Here is a 19,326-nt window from a genome sequence, read left to right as displayed (position 1 = left end):
CTGACCTCAGCCCATCTGTAGGTGAGGTAGAGTTATGTTACTTGCTGGGGATACTGTTAGATACATAAGTAAGACACTAGAAAAGACTAGAGCTCTCTTTCTGAAATGGCTTGGCCGTAGTACTCCAGGAAAGTGAAACGGGGCAGATTTTAAGCTGTAAAAAAACGACAAAACCGTGAAAATTTCTTGGTTCTTGACTCTAGGAACCCATATTGAACTTTAAAACTCATTTTAGACTATAGGTTACTCTGACAACTCTAGCTGAAACTTCATGCCATTTCTAAAAAGTAAAGAACGTCGTTCTAGCTCAACTGTGGTCCAAATAAGAGCCTTCGTGTCTAAGGGTAGCTTGAAAGTTGGGCGAATTTGGATCCTGCGGTTACTCACGTTCCTAAGGAAATGTGGCCTCCCAGCAGCCGATCTTAATTCAATGGACTTTTGGGCCTAGGGCTACTTTAAAGCATGCACCAATAGACGTGCCCATACCACAAAGACCTCCCTAATTGCCACTATCAACGAGAACTACGCCAGCTTGGACGGGTACATTTTGACCTGGACCTGCCGGCGGTTGAGGAGGCGGTAATTAAGGCTGGCGGCGATTTTATTGAATAATCTAATAGTCATACATCTATTTTGCTTGCCAGTTTTTAAAATTCAATAAAATCTTGAAAATTGACGATTTTATGTTCATTTGTTTAGAAGATAGAATTTGTCCGGTCTTATTTGCCCCACCCTGTACATCTTGTCTTTGAGATAATTTGTTACTTAATTTGGTCAGAAATTTTGTAAAATCAAGGCCGGATGACAACTTATATGAAAGCATGGCTCTGAAATGGAAGGACAAACGAACATTAACACTCGAGGAGTGTCAGAACTGAATATTAATGCATATGTCTATACAAAATTGTTAGTAAATTTGTTGCAAAACTGATGAAATACATGTTACTGCTTAAGGACATACTGACGTTTTTAGGGCTTGATTATAGAGATGGCTCGCTTATAACACTATACCTTGTTGTAATAGGAATCAGAGCTGGATCTTTAAATCATTTCAATGGTTCGCCGAATTTCAGCTAATCACATCGCGGCATTTCGTTAAATGCTGTGCTCTCATTGGTGGAAAGTTGGCTCACCCCGATTTGGCGCACCATTGAAATGATTTAAAGATCCAGCTCTGTATTTAAAAAATCAGATGATTAGGATAATTTCAACATTCAAAAATTTTTTGTCAAAAAAGTAAAAAAAACATTTCTTTTAATGGACGTACGGACTTTTTGGTAACGATTATAGAATTGCTGCGCTTTGTAAGGCGTACCTAACTGTTATAGGAATCAGTATGCAAAATTTAAAATCGATAGGACAATTCTATCTGTAACGGACGGACGGACTGACCCTAATTATAGAAAAGCTTCGCTTCAGAATTTGCTTCAGAATTTCCAGCATTTAAAACATGTGTAGAATTTACTTTGATGCAGACAATTTTAAATCAAAGATTTATAAGTTTTAAGATTTTGTAAAGGTATTATTGTGTAAGAAAGCCTCTTGATGCCATTATGGGCACTGTGCACAGAAAGGGAAGGTGTCTAGTCACCCCCAAGCAATGCATTAGATTTAACTTCTAGAAATAAAAAGAAAGAAAATTTCTTGAAGGCTTCCTTTAATACATTATCATAATAACCAGGGCTTTACAGCCGCGCATAAACCTCAAGTTTAAACCCACTTGTGAGCGAAACAAGGATGACAACATCCATAAGTAGCGAAGCTGAAATATTAAGGATGGACATCCGGAATGAACTATAGAGTAAGACAAAATAAAAATTAAAATAAATCACAGAGCCTTTTATGATTTATAATGTGAAAATCTAGGAATCCATCTAGCACCACAACCGATTAGTATACATTAATGAAACTTTGTGGACTCCCTGAAACTTTCAGTCGTTTATCAGGACTAGGAGTTGAAAAAGAACACTTAAAAACTAGCACCCCAACCAATAAGCAAATCCCAATGAAATATTTTAGAATTATGCAGAATTCAAACCCTGAAATTTTAGACTTTTATCTTAAATAGGACTCGAGAAAATCATAAAAACTTAAAAGTCTAGGAATCGATCTAGCACCCCAATTAATTAACATATCTTGGTGAAACTTGGAGAAAAAATGAAGAATGGGAACTTATTTAATCCCTAAAAATTTCAGGCGTCTATCTTGAAAAGGAGCCGAGAAAAATCACGTTTCCCCAAAACGTTTCAGACGGACATTTCAAATTCTAGAGTAGCTTCGCTACTAATAAGAAGGATTGTCTGCTTAAGCCCTGATGATAACATATGTATAATGTATATGCCGGCACAAAAATAGTTTCAAGTTGTGATGTGGCATTTTGTATAAGTAGTTAGTTTAATGACGAAATTGAAAAATTTGATGAATAAAAAAAAGGATGACAACATTCATAAATAGCAAAGCAGAAAAAAATTAAAGACAGATTTCTATGGAAAATAAAATTGAATAGAAGTTGTTGAATTGGTAGAGTAAGTGAAAACTATGTGCCTATTTTTTTCAAAAATGCAAGAAGGCAGAACAAAAAATCAAAGGAATGAGACAAATTGTACATCCACAATAATGAGAATTAGGTCAAAACTATTAGTTGAAAAGTCGGGCTACTAGTTTTAACCAACCAATCATTTTTAAGGCAAATGAAGGTCAGATCATATTTATGAAAATTTGGGTACCCCTAAATATGCTTTATTTGTAAATGGTAAAATTGTTTTTAGTGCAATTGATCCTTCATTGATTCACTTAAATTCAATTATGGGGTTGTCTGATAGATGATTTATAACTCCTACACAATCTAAACTTAAATAATGATGTTTGTCCTTTATTTGGCAAGATAATTTTGTTAAAATTGTCATTAGTTATAATTGATTTTATTATCTACTAATATTTGTGAAAATTACAATTATATTTATGCAGGAAATATCAACTTTGATAATTTAATCACATTGATATGCAGCAACCAGGACAAGTTGGTTGTAAAGCTGAATAAAATATACAGCCAACAATTAAGACTGTTTAAGCTTTTTAACATTACACCACACAAATATTGAATTCAAAAAGTAAGGTGTCAAATTAAAGATCTTACTATTTTTGTTTATAATGGCAATTTTCTTCTTTTTTTTGCGTTTATTACCTTAAAATTGAATTAATTTTTTAAAATCTTAAATTACTTCAAAAATAAGAGGTCTACAAAAAAAAACGATTGCATATCTAAATTCTATGGACAATTTTACATCTACTTCTTACTAAAAACACCAACTAGCTATTTAAATAAAAAGCAAAAAAGTTAAGACACCTTCTTTTCAGCAAATTTATATTAGATTAATTTTCTAAATCATGGCCCCTGATTTTATGATTATTAAAAACTTATGAGTAATTGATAATCATAATCAGACATACAGCATGACCCTCGAAAAAGTATTTTTAAGCATCTGCAGCCCTTATTTCTCAATGAATTATAAAAAAATGCATATGTCCTTGTTCTCCATAGTATTCCACATAAGTAGATATAAAAATTTTTTTTTTTACCTCCATTAACACCGGAGATTTTTAGAGCTAAAGTTTTGAAAAAGTGACTGAGAAAAAATTTTTTTTTTTGTTTCCCTTATTTTTCGATGGTTATATTATGTTTTTCTGGCAACTGAATAATGAGACACAAAGAAAAACAAGTTAACTAATTATTTCTTTTTTATTCCACCAAAAAATATAAATTTTTAATGGCAAAAAATACTACTGAATGAATTGATTATTTGCAAATTTTAGGTTATTTATTAACCCTTATTTGAGAAAAGGATTAATTATGACAGTTGCTCCGCCTACTTTTCTGACATCTCAATAATTTAATAGGGGGTTAATTAAGCTTTTTAGACAAAAAAATCATTATGTTTTAATTTTATTTTCTTCATAACTTTTTTGTTATTAAAGTTAGGATTGTGAAACAAAAACAATTTTCCTGCTATATTCATAAAGATTTATTTGGTTTTTTAATCTTAAAAAATTTTGCCTAATAAGTAAGTTTTTCAAAATATCATTAAACTAAAAAGACTCAAAAAATATGTGTAAAAAAATGCTTTTTATTCAAAAACTAAATTTTTTATTTCATTTTTGTATAAAGTTTCTGCTAGTAACAAAAATAAAAGGATTTCTACCTTAATTTTGCTAAAAAAGTCGTTTCATGTTAAAAGTTACTTTTTCCTCAGTCACTTTTTCAAAACTTTAGCTCTAAAAATCTCCGGTGTTAATGGAGGTAAAAAAAATATTTTTATATCTACTTATGTGGAATACTATGGAGAACAAGGACATATGTATTTTTTTATAATTCATTAAGAAATAAGGGCTGCAGATGCTTAAAAATACTTTTTCGAGGGTCATGCTGTAGAATTATGTATTTTCTTATCAAAATCATTTTATTAGTCTTGATTAGCATTTCTTCATAACAATCTTATCAATAGAATCAGTGGCGTGCAAAGCACTTTGTCTAGGGGGGGGGGGGGCATTTTGAAGATTTTGTAAAATTTTGCATTTTGATTATATATACTAATTTTAAATAAGGGCGTTTTAAGGGGCGGGATTATTTGATTATGGGCCTTCTAGTTGTTATCCCTTCTTCCCCATCCCTATTTCCCATTTATATCCCCCATCTCTTCTCCCCCATCCCTTCTCCCCACCCTGCAATGACCGAAGGAAGGGAGCTAGAAAGCATCTTCGAAAAAAAAGTACAGAAGATAATTTAACCTTCCCCCCTCCCCCCCCCCCCCACCACAAAACATTTTTTATGGGTGGAAGGGGATGTTATAAAATCTCAGCAGGAAGGATGAATAACCCCATTAAAAAAAATTTGGGGGGGGAGATAAAAACACTCATTTTGGAAATAATTTACCAAAAATTTATCTATTATGTAAAACTGATTTTAAATATTTCTTTATTGTATGACAACAAGGATGACAACATCTTTAAGTAGCAAAGCACAAAAAAATAAATAATAAGAATACAGACAAGTAGATTTAAAGAGCATCTGTTGAAATAAATATATATTTTAGGTAGAAAAAGTCACAAATCCTTTTTCCTGTAAGTTGTGGTGTGATGATAGTCAAAGTAAATTACATACTGGATAATCGAAACAGCAAGAAATTTTATTTTTTTAATATTATAATCCAAAAAAAAAATTATTCGTACCATAAAAACCAAAGATAAAAAGAACTATGTAAAAAATAAAAAAAAATACAGTGTGTTTTTTTTTATGAGAACTTTTTTGAAAGCAATTTTACCCCACTTATAGTTATCAGAATTTAATGATTGATGGCTTATTTTCTTCGTTTTTTAATGCAATTAATATAACAACATAAAAATATTTAAGTTTTTATTGAAAAAGTACAGTAAAATCTAAAATTCAAAACTTAGGTGTCAACATCTAAAAATGGTTTTAGCGCATTTTTCTTTCAGCTAAATCTTCTACCCTTTGCAAGAAAAAAATTGAATTTTCTGTAGTCGACTTTGGTGGGCCAGTACTCCCTCCCTGGTTGAGATATGACCTTCAAACTTTGATATGTACTAGTACATGTACCTAATAGTATCTGTATACATTGTTAGCTCTATATCTCAACTTTGAAGTGTTAAGCAGCCATTCTTGCAAAAGGTTGAATATTTGAGCATAAGAAAAATGCGCTAAAACCATTTTTAGACGTTGACACCTAAGTTTTGAATTTTAGATTTTACTGTACTTTTTAAATAAAAACTGAAATATTTTTTTGGTGTTCTATTAATTGCATTAAAAAACGAAGAAAATAAGTCATCAATCATTAAATTCTGATAACTATAAGTGGGGTAAAATTGCTTTCAAAAAAGTTCTCATAAAAAAAACACACTGTACTTGTCCTTTCATCTACAGATATATAAATCTCTTAGAAATATGGAAAACTTTGGGGTATAGTCTCTTTTATGGGCAACGCCTCTTAAGGGGCATTTCGTTGTATTTTCATAGTAACTTTTAATAGGTTATTCTAGGTTAAGTTAGGTCAGGTGATTTCCCTGCAGGGTTAGGCAATTGGCCCCGCAGAAGCTATAAATAGGGGAAAAGCTACTGTGGAAATACGACGAAATGCACCTTACGAGGCAATGTCACAAAAGGGACTATACCCAAAATTTAAAAGATACAAAAATAGCCAAAAACGTCCTGAAAAGCAGTCTTACATCCATGAATCTTTAATAGTTAATTATACTCCAAAATGATGGGAATGTTAACATCAAGTTTTAGCCTTCTTTTTTTAATTGCAGTTAAAAAAATCACATTTCCCCCTTAGCATTACGTACTGACAGCTATAGTGAATTATAGAGAAGCTAAAAAGTTATATCAACATATATAAATGGCACTTTAAAACTCTGTTAATTTTTCATTAAGTGGTGTTTCCAAGGATTTATAAGGGCAGTGCGTGAAGCGCACCTAAAAATATTTACTTCTCCTTTGAACTAAAATCAATTAAAGACAACAAGAGTGGCGTATTTAATATCAAGTTAGGAATATAGAGTGTAGTTAGTTTTAAGGGTTTTTAATAAAAATTGCCATAAAAAAAAAACATATCTTTTTGTAAGGGTATGTACACAAAAAAAATGATAAACTTATTCTGAAAATAATATGACATCATATATAGTTATTCATTTAGACAGGCATACAGTGTTGAGAAAAAGGCTTAGATAAATATCAACGCTGTTTCTTTTTTATATAAAATAACTTTTTGATTAAATATTTGTTGTTTACAAATATTTTTATAGAAATAAAAACAAAATATACAATATTATAAAAAGCAGAAATCATTTGAAAGTGCGCGAAGTGCAATTTTTTTTCTTCAAATATGCAGGGAGAGAGGGGTTTTTGGACTATTTATTGCACTAGTCCCCAATATTTCATATAAAATTTTCTTATTCGTTGGCTCAACAACTTTGGGGACTTTAATGGAATTTTGATTGGTTGGTTAACTAAGTTGAGTTTCCATACATTTCATCCACTAATTGTAATCTATATAAGGGGTAATTTTGTGTATCATCATTGGGGATGTACAAAATTTCTTTGGTAAAAAGTTTATATTATACAAAATAAAATAATTCCTATTACCTGGTTTGTTATGTTCAGTGAAAAAAGATTATAACCTAATTTCTACACTAATTAAAAAAATTGGTAAGGTTAAATGATAGTAAGTAGCTGTCTGTAAGGCGAAGCGCCAAAAAAATTTTTTGTGAGTATTTCTTGATATTTTTTTTGGAAACTGGGATAGTTTTGCTTTTTGTAGGGTAGGGGGCAAAAAGGGGCATTTTTGGTGACCAGGGGGGGGGCAAAATGGGGCATTTTTCAACATTTAGGGGGGGGCAGGGGGGGCGACGGCTAGGGGGGGGCAGGGGGGGGCGTTTTGGTCGCTAGGGGGGGGGGGCGATTGCCCCAAATGCCCCCTTCGGTTCGCACGCCACTGAATAGAATTATGTATTTTCTTATCAAAATTATTTTATTAGTTTTAATTAGCATTTCTTCATAACAATCTTATCAATTGTTATACTTTAAATATGCCAATTTTTCAGTCAATATAAAGTCATTATTTTGTGGCCATACATGAATCAAATACCTAGTGTTAGTTTGCTTGGCGAAATATCAAAGGAAAAATAAGTTGCATCAATGTTTTTAAGGGGATTTTTTTTCTACTTAAAAGATCAAATAGTTCAGTGGAATTTATAGAAAAAAAATCCCTTATTATAGTATATATATATATGTTAAACTAAGAGATTTACTTTATTATAATTAATTTTCTTTATTGCCCCACTTTATGGATAAAATAATGTTTGCCTTGGTATGTTATATTTTCAGAATCAGGATGATACAGATGTTGTTTATATTGTTGGTTATGTGGAACCAAGCAGCAGAGGCTGGGACTGTTGGAGATGAATGTTTTGCTCAAATGACAAACAAAACATTCACCCACTTGGAGTCAGGACAATTTCCAAGCACAAATAGAAACAAAATTACTTTTAATATTCAAATCTTTTAAAATATTCTTAATGTTTTGGGTAGTTTTGCTAAAATAATGTGTATACTTATCAAATAATACTTTAAACGAAATTTTTCATAATTAAAACAGTTATTGAATAAAACCTGGCAAGCTCTAGCCCCTAAGATTTTGTATTGGATATTATATAGTTGTTGGACCAGTTTACACAAATATGACTTTGGATGAATGCCTAGAGAGCTGTGTTAGAATGAAGAAATGTATGGCTTTTACCCATCTGGTTAGTCTTTCAAATAAGATTTATTTCCAACATGTCATTCTTGTAAAATTAACTGTATTTTGATACTTTTAGCCAAAAAAATTGATAAAAACTTATGTAAAATTTACTTATTGTAAAGATAATCCAAATTTCAAATTGGGCTTCTAACTTTTTGCATACCATTGAAATCTATTAATGATTGGTAAAGCACAGTTCATTTCTGTAAAGATTTTTTTTAAATTGTCAATCTTAACAAGATGCATAGATTTTATTTCTGATGACTGAAATATTTAAAGTTATTAAGTTTTTCATAAAACCACCCCATTTATGATAAATTGAATGCTAAATTTGCGTGACATTAACAAAGCAGTTAAAGAAAGTTTAAAACTATATGAAAAAAGGTACAAAAACAATAAAAGTTTACTATTTCAGGGCACGGATAACAGCTGCAATCTGTTCAACTTTTTCCCTGACTTGGGGGCCAAGGAAAAGGAGATCCCTTGCAAGGTATTTAAATTTTTTTTAACTACTTGATTCAAAAACCCTAAAAACTGTCTGTAACACACATCTCAAAGTCAGATACGAATTAATTTGACTTTTTTTTGGTACTTTTACTTTAGAGGTTTTTATTTCCTGTTTCATCAACTCAAGAAATACACCACATTGGAAAAACTCTGTGCATGCCAATAATTGCAATCTTTTCTTGTATGACGGTCTTTGTTTTTGCTTTCTTTTTTTATAAAAAATATAATTAAATACCAAGGGTGTATATTCTGCAAAATTGACCCTGCTAAAGGGGGGGGGGGGAATAAAGAAACATATGGTAGGGGAAAAAATGTAAAAATTAAGAGAACTAAAAACATTTTTTTAAAATTTTTCTCCCATCCTTGGTGTAAAAAACTAAAAGAATATGCAAGAGAGGGGGAGTTCTGTAAATATTTTTCCCCTTCCTCGCTGGAAAAAAACCAGGAGGGGAAAAAAATTAAAAATTTTGCAGCAGGGAAAAAATTAATTTATTGCATTTGCATTTGCAAAGACCTCAACAAATCACATCATTCTTGCAAATATGTTAAATTATCAACTTTGCATAAGAACTAAATGTACCTAAACTAGACATGTGCAGTGCAATCTATCATTTTTATTAGATAAAATCTTGTTTTTAGGGCCCCTGTGTTACTCGTTATATTGGATTGCCTCAGTTCTGCTACACCATATCAACTGACTATCCATTTTAGTAAGATGTTTTGTTATTTGTGAAACAAATCATGATGAAACTTTGTAGGATTATGTAAAATGTTAACTTATTTAATCCCTGAATTTATTTTAGCCGTATATCTTGAATAGGAGTATAGAAATCATGAAAACCTAAAAATCTAGGAATCGAACTAGCACCCCAACTAATATGCAAATCTCAAAAAAACTTTATAGAAGTATGCAGAATTTAAACTTATTCAATCACTGAAAATTTCAGTCGTCTATCTTGAAAATGAACCGAGAAAATCACGTTTCCCCCAAAACGTTTCAGACGGACGGACATTATAGGTTATAGAGTAGCTTCGCTACTAAAAATGTCATTTATGATAAAGTTTGCGAATAAATTTTGTTTTAATTTACTTTTAGCCGGCAGCATGTGAACCGCTTAGATGATTGCTACACCTATGGAATCCTATGCAAGAACCACTACATGCTGCAGGTTGATAATATATACTAATCAGGCCTACTATTCTAACAATCACTTCAACAAAAAATCACGAAACCTTTCGAAGTAAGGTGGGGGTATATCTTGTTTTTTTGATATAACTGAAGAGGGGTGGGTAAGAAGAGGAGGAAAATGGGGGTTGTGGGGAAATTCTCCTTTATTATTGTTTGACAGAATCACGTTCCCTTTTCCCTGATACTAATTAACTTATTTTAGGTAAAAAGAATGAGTGGATAATTTACATTTTTAAAATAATATCAATAGACTTATTTTCTAAGGAGTCTTCCAATAAGGCTCCTAATCCAATTATTTTCATTTTTAAATATATTTAAGCAAGTTTCATTAATTAAGGATGAAGTGAACAGATCATTACTTGAATTACAAAGGATGAAAAAGGAAGTTGAGGTATATAATACATTTATCCTATTCTGTATGTTTAAGCCAGTTTTGAGTTACAGCTTTTCTTTGATAAAAGGGGTGGTTTTAATGCAATCATCTCGTAATCAACCGCAAATGGCACTTAGAATCTAAATTTTGTTATGTAACTTGGCATGATTAATCCTACATAGTGTAGTGGTTAGCGCACTACGCTATGGTTGGGTAGACTTTGCACTTAGTTGACAAAATGCTGTTGCAATTTGTCAGATTATAATCACGCAACCTTCCCTAAGATGCCCTAGGGTTGTAAGGAGGGAGATTTGCAGGAAGTTAGGATTCTACTAATCAAGCAGCTTTAACAATACTTTCCCTACAAGAACCACTACATGCTGCAGGTTTTTAAAATGAATGATAGGAAAATTTACATAAAAAAAACAATATTAATAGACTTATTTTCTAAAGAGTTTTCTAGTATGGCTTCTAATCCAATTATTTTCATTTTCAAGTATGTTTAAGCCAGTTTCATTAATTAAGGATGAAGTGAACAGATCAAGACTTGAATTACAAAGGATAAAGAAGGAAAATGAGGTATTTGATATATAAATTCTATTAATTTTAATTTTCCAGTATGTTTAAGGCAGTTTTATTTCCTAAGATAAAGCTTTTCTGTGGTAAATGGGGGAGGGGGAGGGGAATGTGGTGACTCGTAACTAGGGTTGGGCCGGATATTTTTTTGGCCGGATACCGGATACCGGATATCCGGCTGATTTCAAATGCCGGATATCCGGCAAATATCCGGTTATCCGGCCAAATTACCGGATATCCGGCCGGATAACCGGCCAAATTACTACATATTAAAGTATCAAAAAAGAATATAGTCCCTTTTGTGGCAACGCACCTTAAGGGGCGATTCGTTGTATTTTAAAATTGCTTTTAATAGGTTATTTTAGGTTAGGTTAGGTTATATTTGTTTAGGTGATTGCCCCGCAGGGTTAGGCAATTGGCCCCGCAAGGTTAGAGTCCCCCGCAAGGGGCTAGAAATAGGAGGAAAGCTACTGTGAAAATACGAATAATCGCTCCTAAAGGGTGGTTGCCACAAAGAGGACTATACCCGCAAAAAAAATTTCTTCATAAACTAGTGTTTTATATTATACTAGCGGCTGCGTCCCTAGTATCTAGGGATATTAGAAGGGACATGAAAGTGCAGAAAAATAATTTAAAACCTTAGAACGACTTTTTTTTATAAAAATGAAACAGCCTAAAACCACCCTGGGACCTATAAGAAGCTTCACTCTAAAGGAGAACAAATCAGTTCAGCGGTTAGCGAGATCCTTCGCTACAGACAAAAAAAGCTTACTACTTTGTATAATAGGATAAAATTAAGATTAAAACTTAAAAAATAAGTAAGTATTAAATGATCTTTCTTCTTAGCAAATAAATCTAATGAACTATTACTTCCCTCAATCTGTAATATCAACCCCTTCACGATTGGAGGATGGGCGGGGATGTGGCGTTGAATGCCTGCCCCCCCCCCCCTCTGTTTTTTTCTATCCCATTTTCTGTGTATAAAAGGTAGAGGGCTATATCTAAGTGACTTTCGAAATATGGGTATGACACATAACTGAGAGTTAAAATTTTTTTAATACCTCCTTCCTGGCGGGCACAGGATGCCAGCAAATCTGGTAAGGTCATTCAGGTAAAAAGTAAAAATATATTTTTACTTAAACAAAGCATTTCATGTTATCTAATACTAAAATATCCTATAGTCATACATCCTCATATGAAATATAGGTGTTCAAGTTGATTTCAGGTTCCAGGTATAATCCTGCAAGTCCTGAACCTCCAGGTCTCCAGAAATCTTTAAACGGTTCCTGTGACTGCAAATTTTTACTTGAAGATTTCAAATTTTAAACTTAGGCTTTTTTATATATCTTCATGACATATTACAATTTCATAAAATCCGTTGCCGTTTACCTGCAAACCGTCGGTTTGCAGCTGGCAGCTGCCAAGTACTGCTGCCACCGCCAAAATTTATGTTATGAGATTTCTAACATAAAATTTACATAAAGATAAACATATTTAGAAAATATTGTTCTTCTATCTTCAATTATAAGAAAATTACAGCCATTTAAGATTTAAAAAAAACAGAGATTTTTGTTGTAAAATATAGAAGATTATATTGCCGGATATCCGGCCGGATAGTTTCAATATCCGGTATCCGGTCGGATATTGAAAATGGCCGGATATCCGGCAATATAATCTTCTATATTTTACAACAAAAATCTCTGTTTTTTTTAAATCTTAAATGGCTGTAATTTTCTTATAATTGAAGATAGAAGAACAATATTTTCTGAATCTTCTATATCTTCTATAACCCTACTCGTAACATAAAATACCAGCAATTTTATTTTGGATGCTACTCCCTTAGTTATAGAGATAATTGGGTAAAATCTTTTTGGTTGTGGCACTAATTACCCCTAGTTTTGGTGTCTTTAAAAAACGGCGGCGGTACCGCCGCTCCGGCCATTTTCCGCCGCCAAAAAAAACATGGTTTCAAATTATTCCAAATTGCCTAATTCGACGAGAAATGCAATAAAAAAAAAATTTTGGTGGCGGCGGAAAATGCCGGTGAAGGGCGGCAGCGGCGGTCCTGCCGCCGTTTTTTTTTTGAAAGATACCAAAACTTAGTAATTAGTGACACAACCAAAAAGCTTTTACCCAAATTAAGGGAGTAGCACCCAAAATAAAATTGCTGGTATGTCATGTTACGAGTCACCATATCCCCCCCTCCTTATATCATGTAAAAATTTTCCTTATTGCAATATGAAGCATATGACAAAACATATAATAAGGAAGATATGAATAGTTAAATATCATAGGTTATTTATCCTAAGAATAAATAACTAATGTTATACCTAATACTCCCTGACAAACCAATTATAGAGAAGCTACACTTTCAAAACAAACACAAAATCAGATAGATAATCCAAACTTAGCTAAATTAAATCCAAACTGACTATCAACGTACAAACTTAATCCCACCAAAACTACAAAAACTCAAAAAAAACAGATTTACAGGGATAAATATATATAACACAAAAATAAAATTATCACTTGAGTTTCTTAAATGGATCATATTGACAATAAAGTGTGTGTCTAAACATCAATTCAAGAATTAAAAATTCAGAAATATTCAATTACTCAAAGATGTACAGGAAAACACATCAAATTTAGCTAGTATCATGATTTGTTCACCATAAGTTTTAGTCTTACTAAAGGATGTTTTTATTTAGTTTATCTTAACCTGGGGAATTCAATTTTTTTGTCCATTTTCTTGGACCATGTATAAATTGTTAACTTTACATCTTAGGAAATGTCTAGACAATTTGAGCAACTGACGACTTCACAGATTTATAAGGTAAACTTTGGATTAGGTATTATTAAATATTATTATAATTACTATTACATAATTCGGGTATAGTCCTTTCCACGACATCCCTCCATAAGGAGCGATTAGTCGTATTTTAAAAATGGATTTTTATAGGTTATTTTAGGTTAGGTTAGGTTATATTGTGTTAGGTGATTGCCCCACAGGGTTAGGTAATTGTCCCCGCAGGGTAAGAGCCCCCCGCAGGGGCTAGAAATACGAGAAAAGCTACTGTAAAAAATACGAAGAATCGCTCCTTATGGAGGGATGTCGTGGAACCCATAATTCTAATATGTTATTTATAACTAGCGACTACGCCCCCAGACACTTGTGGTGAAAGGAAGGGGGGGGGGGGGTGCCAAGTTTACCTTGCCCTAATTTTAAATAGAAAAACTAAAAAAGTAAATATGTTGTGGGGCATATTTCTAGTGGCAATATGTATTTCGAGGGTTGAGAGTACCCTACTAAAAATAGTTTAAAACTTTTCCTGGACCTTTTAGAAGCTTCACGGTATAGACCCAAATCTGCAAAGCGGTATTGAGATCCTTCACTACAGACAAAAAATCTTACTACTTTATATAATAGGATAATTATTTAAGGTTCAAGAAAAAATTGTTCCTCTTCGACAGGTTATTTATTTAATGTTCTTTATAAGTTTAGTCAATTCAAGTTTTCCAAATTCCTCCATTAAAAAAGAAAACTAATATAAATTGCTTGTACGAAAGATACTAATAATAAATGACAACAAAGCATACATAAATAGATAAATTTAATAACATCTTTATAATTTTAGGTTCTATTTGAACTGAGTCCTGCAACTTTGATTGAGGAAGAAAACAAATCAAGGCAAACTACTCTGATTTATTTTGCTACACTAACAGTTTCAGAGGTGGACACACTTAAGTCACTCATTGAGAAAAGTCCTGATAAGGATAATGATGATCTTAAATCATCTGCTAACCGATTTGAAACGTTGGTACAAATATCTGAAAAAATTTTAACGGATACTGACAATAAGTTTAAGGGATACATTTCATTTTTATCCGACTCCGAAACTGAAACAATTTTGTCACTCCATTTAATGACCATTAGAAATCCTGATAAGGATAATGATGATTATAAATCATTAGCTAACCGAATTAAAACGTTGAATTCTGAAAGGACGGCAACTATAGACAAAATTGAAAAGCTTCAAGATTGGAGATCAATTCTTGCCGATGTAATAGATGTTGTTAACGAAAAACCTTTACTAGAATGGATTGATTTTGACCCTGAAATTGTATTAGAAATGCTTTCATCTCTTAAAATTTCTTGTCAAAATTATAAAACTCAAACCTAAGATCAAACATGCAGTATAAATAGTGTTTAAGCTTAAACCATTTTAATAAAATGTGCTTCCAAATATTTAAGCCGTAAGGTTGTTTTACAAAAAAGTTTTTATTTCAATATTCTTGGTTAAATATGTACAATCTCTTTAAGTTTAATAAACTAATAGCTTCAGCTAACTTCTTTTCTATATTACAACTTAGAGCAATGTCTGTCTGTATGAAACTTAAGATCTAGGTAACCACTGAACCATTTTTGCCATACTTTAAGAAAACATACCCTTTTGTTCAAGAATGCATTTTTTAAGTCGAACACTTCCTTTTAAAAAATTGCCTGTTGCCCCAACAAAATAATTATGAGAAAAACTTACAATTATTGATACAAGGTTATTTCATTTTATTAAAAAATACACAGTTAAAATTTTAAAATAAATTAAAAAAATTTTTTTAATAAAAACTAGAATAATGTTGAAAAAGCAACAAAAATCTTCATAAGTGGCGCACAATTATAAATTACATAAAAATGTAATAAACAAGAATGACAACATCCATAAAAGCGAAAATCTTAAATGTAAGGACGACGAACATTAACACCTGTAGATTGTCAGAACTGAATTAGCAGAATCAAACAATATTGTAAGTAAATTTGATGCAAAACAGCATAAATAGATGATACTGTTTAAGGACATACTTACATTTTTGGGACTTGTTGAGAGAGATGCTTTGCTTATAACATTGTACCGTGTTGTATTAGGAATCAGTTTTCAAAAAATTGTACCTAACTACTACAGGAATAATCATGCAAAGTTTGGAATCGATAGGACAATTCTAACCTGTTTAAATTTACGAAAATGCTAACTTTGACGTACGGATGGACCGACCGGCCTTATTATAGAAAAGCTTCGCTTTTAAAAATACATAAATACACTATAAATAAAAAACATTTATATTTAAAAGGGGTTAAAAAGAGCAACTATAGTAAGTTCATTTTTATAGTTCTTAATTTATGTATAATGATCTCAAATGATAGCTGCTTAGACTGATGTAGGTATTCATTAATTGAATTAAATCTATTTTTAATCCATTTTAAAGTAAATGATATCACAAAATAACACTTGTTTAAGGTATTTAACAATAACAAGCGCAACCAAAACAAGCTCAATAGTTTGCAGATGGCTATAATACCAGGGATCTATAGGGATAAGACAATGACCGATATATTGATGTACATCCCAAATAATGATACACAAAATTACCCCATTTGCAGACTACAATTAGTGGTTGAAAAGTTTTGTCATACAACTTACTGAACCAACCAATAAAATTTCAGTAAAAGTCCCCAAAGTTGTCAAGCCAACGAATATGAAAATGGTATTAAGAAAACTTTTGGGACAAGTATAATAAACAGCCCAATATCCACTCCCTCCCTTCATTTATAATGCAATGAAAGGTCATATATTTAAAATCGACAATATTGGGAGTACTGACAAACTATAGTCAACTGTAGTACGTAGATATCAGAGAAAGAGATTACAATGGGCTGTTTATTACACTAGTCCCCAAAGTTTTACAATAGAGTTTTCTTATTCGTTGGCTTAACAACTTTGAGGACTTTTACTGAATTTTTAATTGGTTGGTTTATTAAGTTGAGTGTCCTAACATTCGAACCACTAATTTTAATTTACAAAAAGGGGTAATTTTGTATGTCATCATTCGGAATGTACACCAATTTATCGGCCATTGTCTTATACCTTTAGATCCCTGAGTAGCTAGAGTTAGACTTATAAAACAAAAAATACATATTTTTTCTTTCAATATGTAAATAAAATGCATATTTTGTTTAATAAGTTGACTTCAAACTCTTCAAAAAAAAATATTTTTTGCAATCAATATGGGCGAATGGCACTTAGAATCCGATTTTGTTATGAAACTTTGTATAAGTAATCTTTGGAAGGTCTATTTTCACTAAATCGAACAAAAAAAACGGCTTACGGCTGTAGAAACCCCTAAAATTTAATTATAAATTTAAAAAGCTTGGACGTCCTTGTCAATAATAGTTATTTATCGTATCGTATTTTAGACAGCTATTTGCGGAAATTGAAATAAAAAAGTATAAGATTAAAACCAGTTTTTTTTGTATTGATTTTTTTATAGGTATTTGTGGAAAATTGTCTGTAATACCATGCTAAGTAAATAAGTAAGTGAATAAAATAAATTTCCCCTTCTTAAAAAATATTTTTTTGTTCAAATCAAACATTATGCATTGATTAATGTTTATTAAACTAAATAGTTAAAATCAGGGAGGTTTCCCTAAACGAGCACACAAACACTCTAGCCCCTCCCTCCCCCATCTATGTCATTTACATATCGTAAGATAAATAATTCTTAACTTACTCATCGTAAATCAAAATGCCAAAAAAATTCTCAAATGTCTGAAAACAGAAAACCTGAAAAATTAAGGAATGAGACGATTAGGCAAGCAGCTGCCGATCTGGGCAGGCTGCAGCTCAGCAGCAGCAATAGCCGCGCCAGGTCATGATGATGGATATAAGCAGTGCGACTACTTCAATCAGCGAAACGGCTGCAAAGACTAGTAAACCTGTCATTTCCATCAACGGAACTACCCCCAGCAACCATCAACAACCCGTCAATACAGACTGGCCAATGGGAACGGCTGCTGTCACAAGCAACTCCCGCCCCGCGCACCCAAAACTAACAAAACCCGGAGTTTTCTACCCTTGAAGCGTCGCTTTGGAGGAAAATGTCAACTGTGACGAATTCCTAAGACGACAAATACACAACAAATGTCACCAGTGACCAAAGATGAATTAAAGAGGAGTATGCACGAACGAGAGCAAGTGATTTTAAGCACCTTCCAGCAATGATTCTAAATGTTTTTTGGTGAATATACTAGGGTTGTGTTTAATATCGTTATATAAATTTTTTTTAAATAAGTTTCACCATGGTTTTATATGAGAAAAAAATTTGAATTGTTAGGCATTTCTTACTATATATCATCAAATGTTTTGTTGAGTTTAAACTGCTATGATACAAAAGTAAACTTATTCAATGAAAAATGTTAATTTAGAAAAAGGGAGGGTAACCTATTTTTTTTTTTTTTAAACTTTTAGAATCACCGCGGGATGGTGCTTAGAATCGCTTGCTCTAGTTCGTGCATAGTCCCCTTTTAATGATTGTAATTTTCCGTTTCAGTTTGATTAGAAAACAATATTTAATATTGTACATTATTTATTATTGTAAAATTATAATTATATATGTGTATATCAAAAGTAGGTTTTGGTACATATAAATGGGAAATTCTTTATCACATAAAATATATATATATATACATATATCCTTACAAATTATATATTACAAGTTAACAAAAACTTATTATTTTACGGACCATTAAAGAAAATATTTTTTTCATAATTAAAGCTTTTAAGATATGTTTTTTATAGTTAAAATAGTATAAAAAGTTATTGTAGATTCAAATGATTATTGGATTCTTTAGTCTAGTTGTTAATCGCATCATACTATAGACATCTTTCCGCGGATAATTAAATAAAACGTGTAAGATTAATTCCAGTTTTCTTGCTCCCTTTTTTATAATTATTCGTGAAAAATTGTCTATAATTTGATACTATACATGAATATTTCTGTATAACTCAGAAACAGTTCTAATCAAGAGGATGTTAAGTTAATCTGTTTCTTATGATGTATTTTAGATGTCATTTCTATGTTTCTTGATTGATTGAAGCACTTGAAAATAACATTGGTCGCCAGCTATCTGATCCTCAATATTGTTAAAGACGTTTGCTCTTCTCTAGACCAGCGCAAAACTCCCGCCTTCTAAAATTTTAAAACCAAAAATTAATCAAAAATATGATATTATATAAAAAAAAATAATTGGGATATTTTTAATCAATTTACAAATTACTTTTGTTTGTTAAATCTTCAGTAATTTTTATCTCTTAACTCTAAAAAGCAAGTTGGTCATTATTCCTAATGTATTTGACGGAGAGAAAGACAGATTGACGAATGTAGTTTAAACATAAAAATAGGTGCGCTTCTTAAAAATTACAACTAACCTTAAATAATTCTGCCTAATAGTGTCATAACTCATTATATGCCCGATTCTCAAAAAGGACAATAGGCTAGTAAAAAAGATATTTATCATAAATTTTGGGAATTTAAAA

General features: G+C 31.7%; 1 protein-coding gene across 1 annotated transcript in view; it reads left to right on the top strand.

Moving 5' to 3' along the window:
- LOC145305803 (uncharacterized) overlaps window positions 1-19,326 on the top strand; it is a 112,058-nt gene that overhangs the window by 47,057 nt on the left and 45,675 nt on the right. The gene's annotated exons all lie outside the window — the stretch shown is intronic.

This window comes from Acartia tonsa, chromosome 14 (assembly GCF_053477335.1).
Source record: "Acartia tonsa isolate MP-2025a chromosome 14, ASM5347733v1, whole genome shotgun sequence".
Taxonomy (NCBI): Eukaryota; Metazoa; Arthropoda; class Copepoda; order Calanoida; family Acartiidae; genus Acartia; species Acartia tonsa.
Note: the sequence above shows the minus strand (reverse complement) of the source record. Positions and strands in the feature narration are given on the sequence as shown.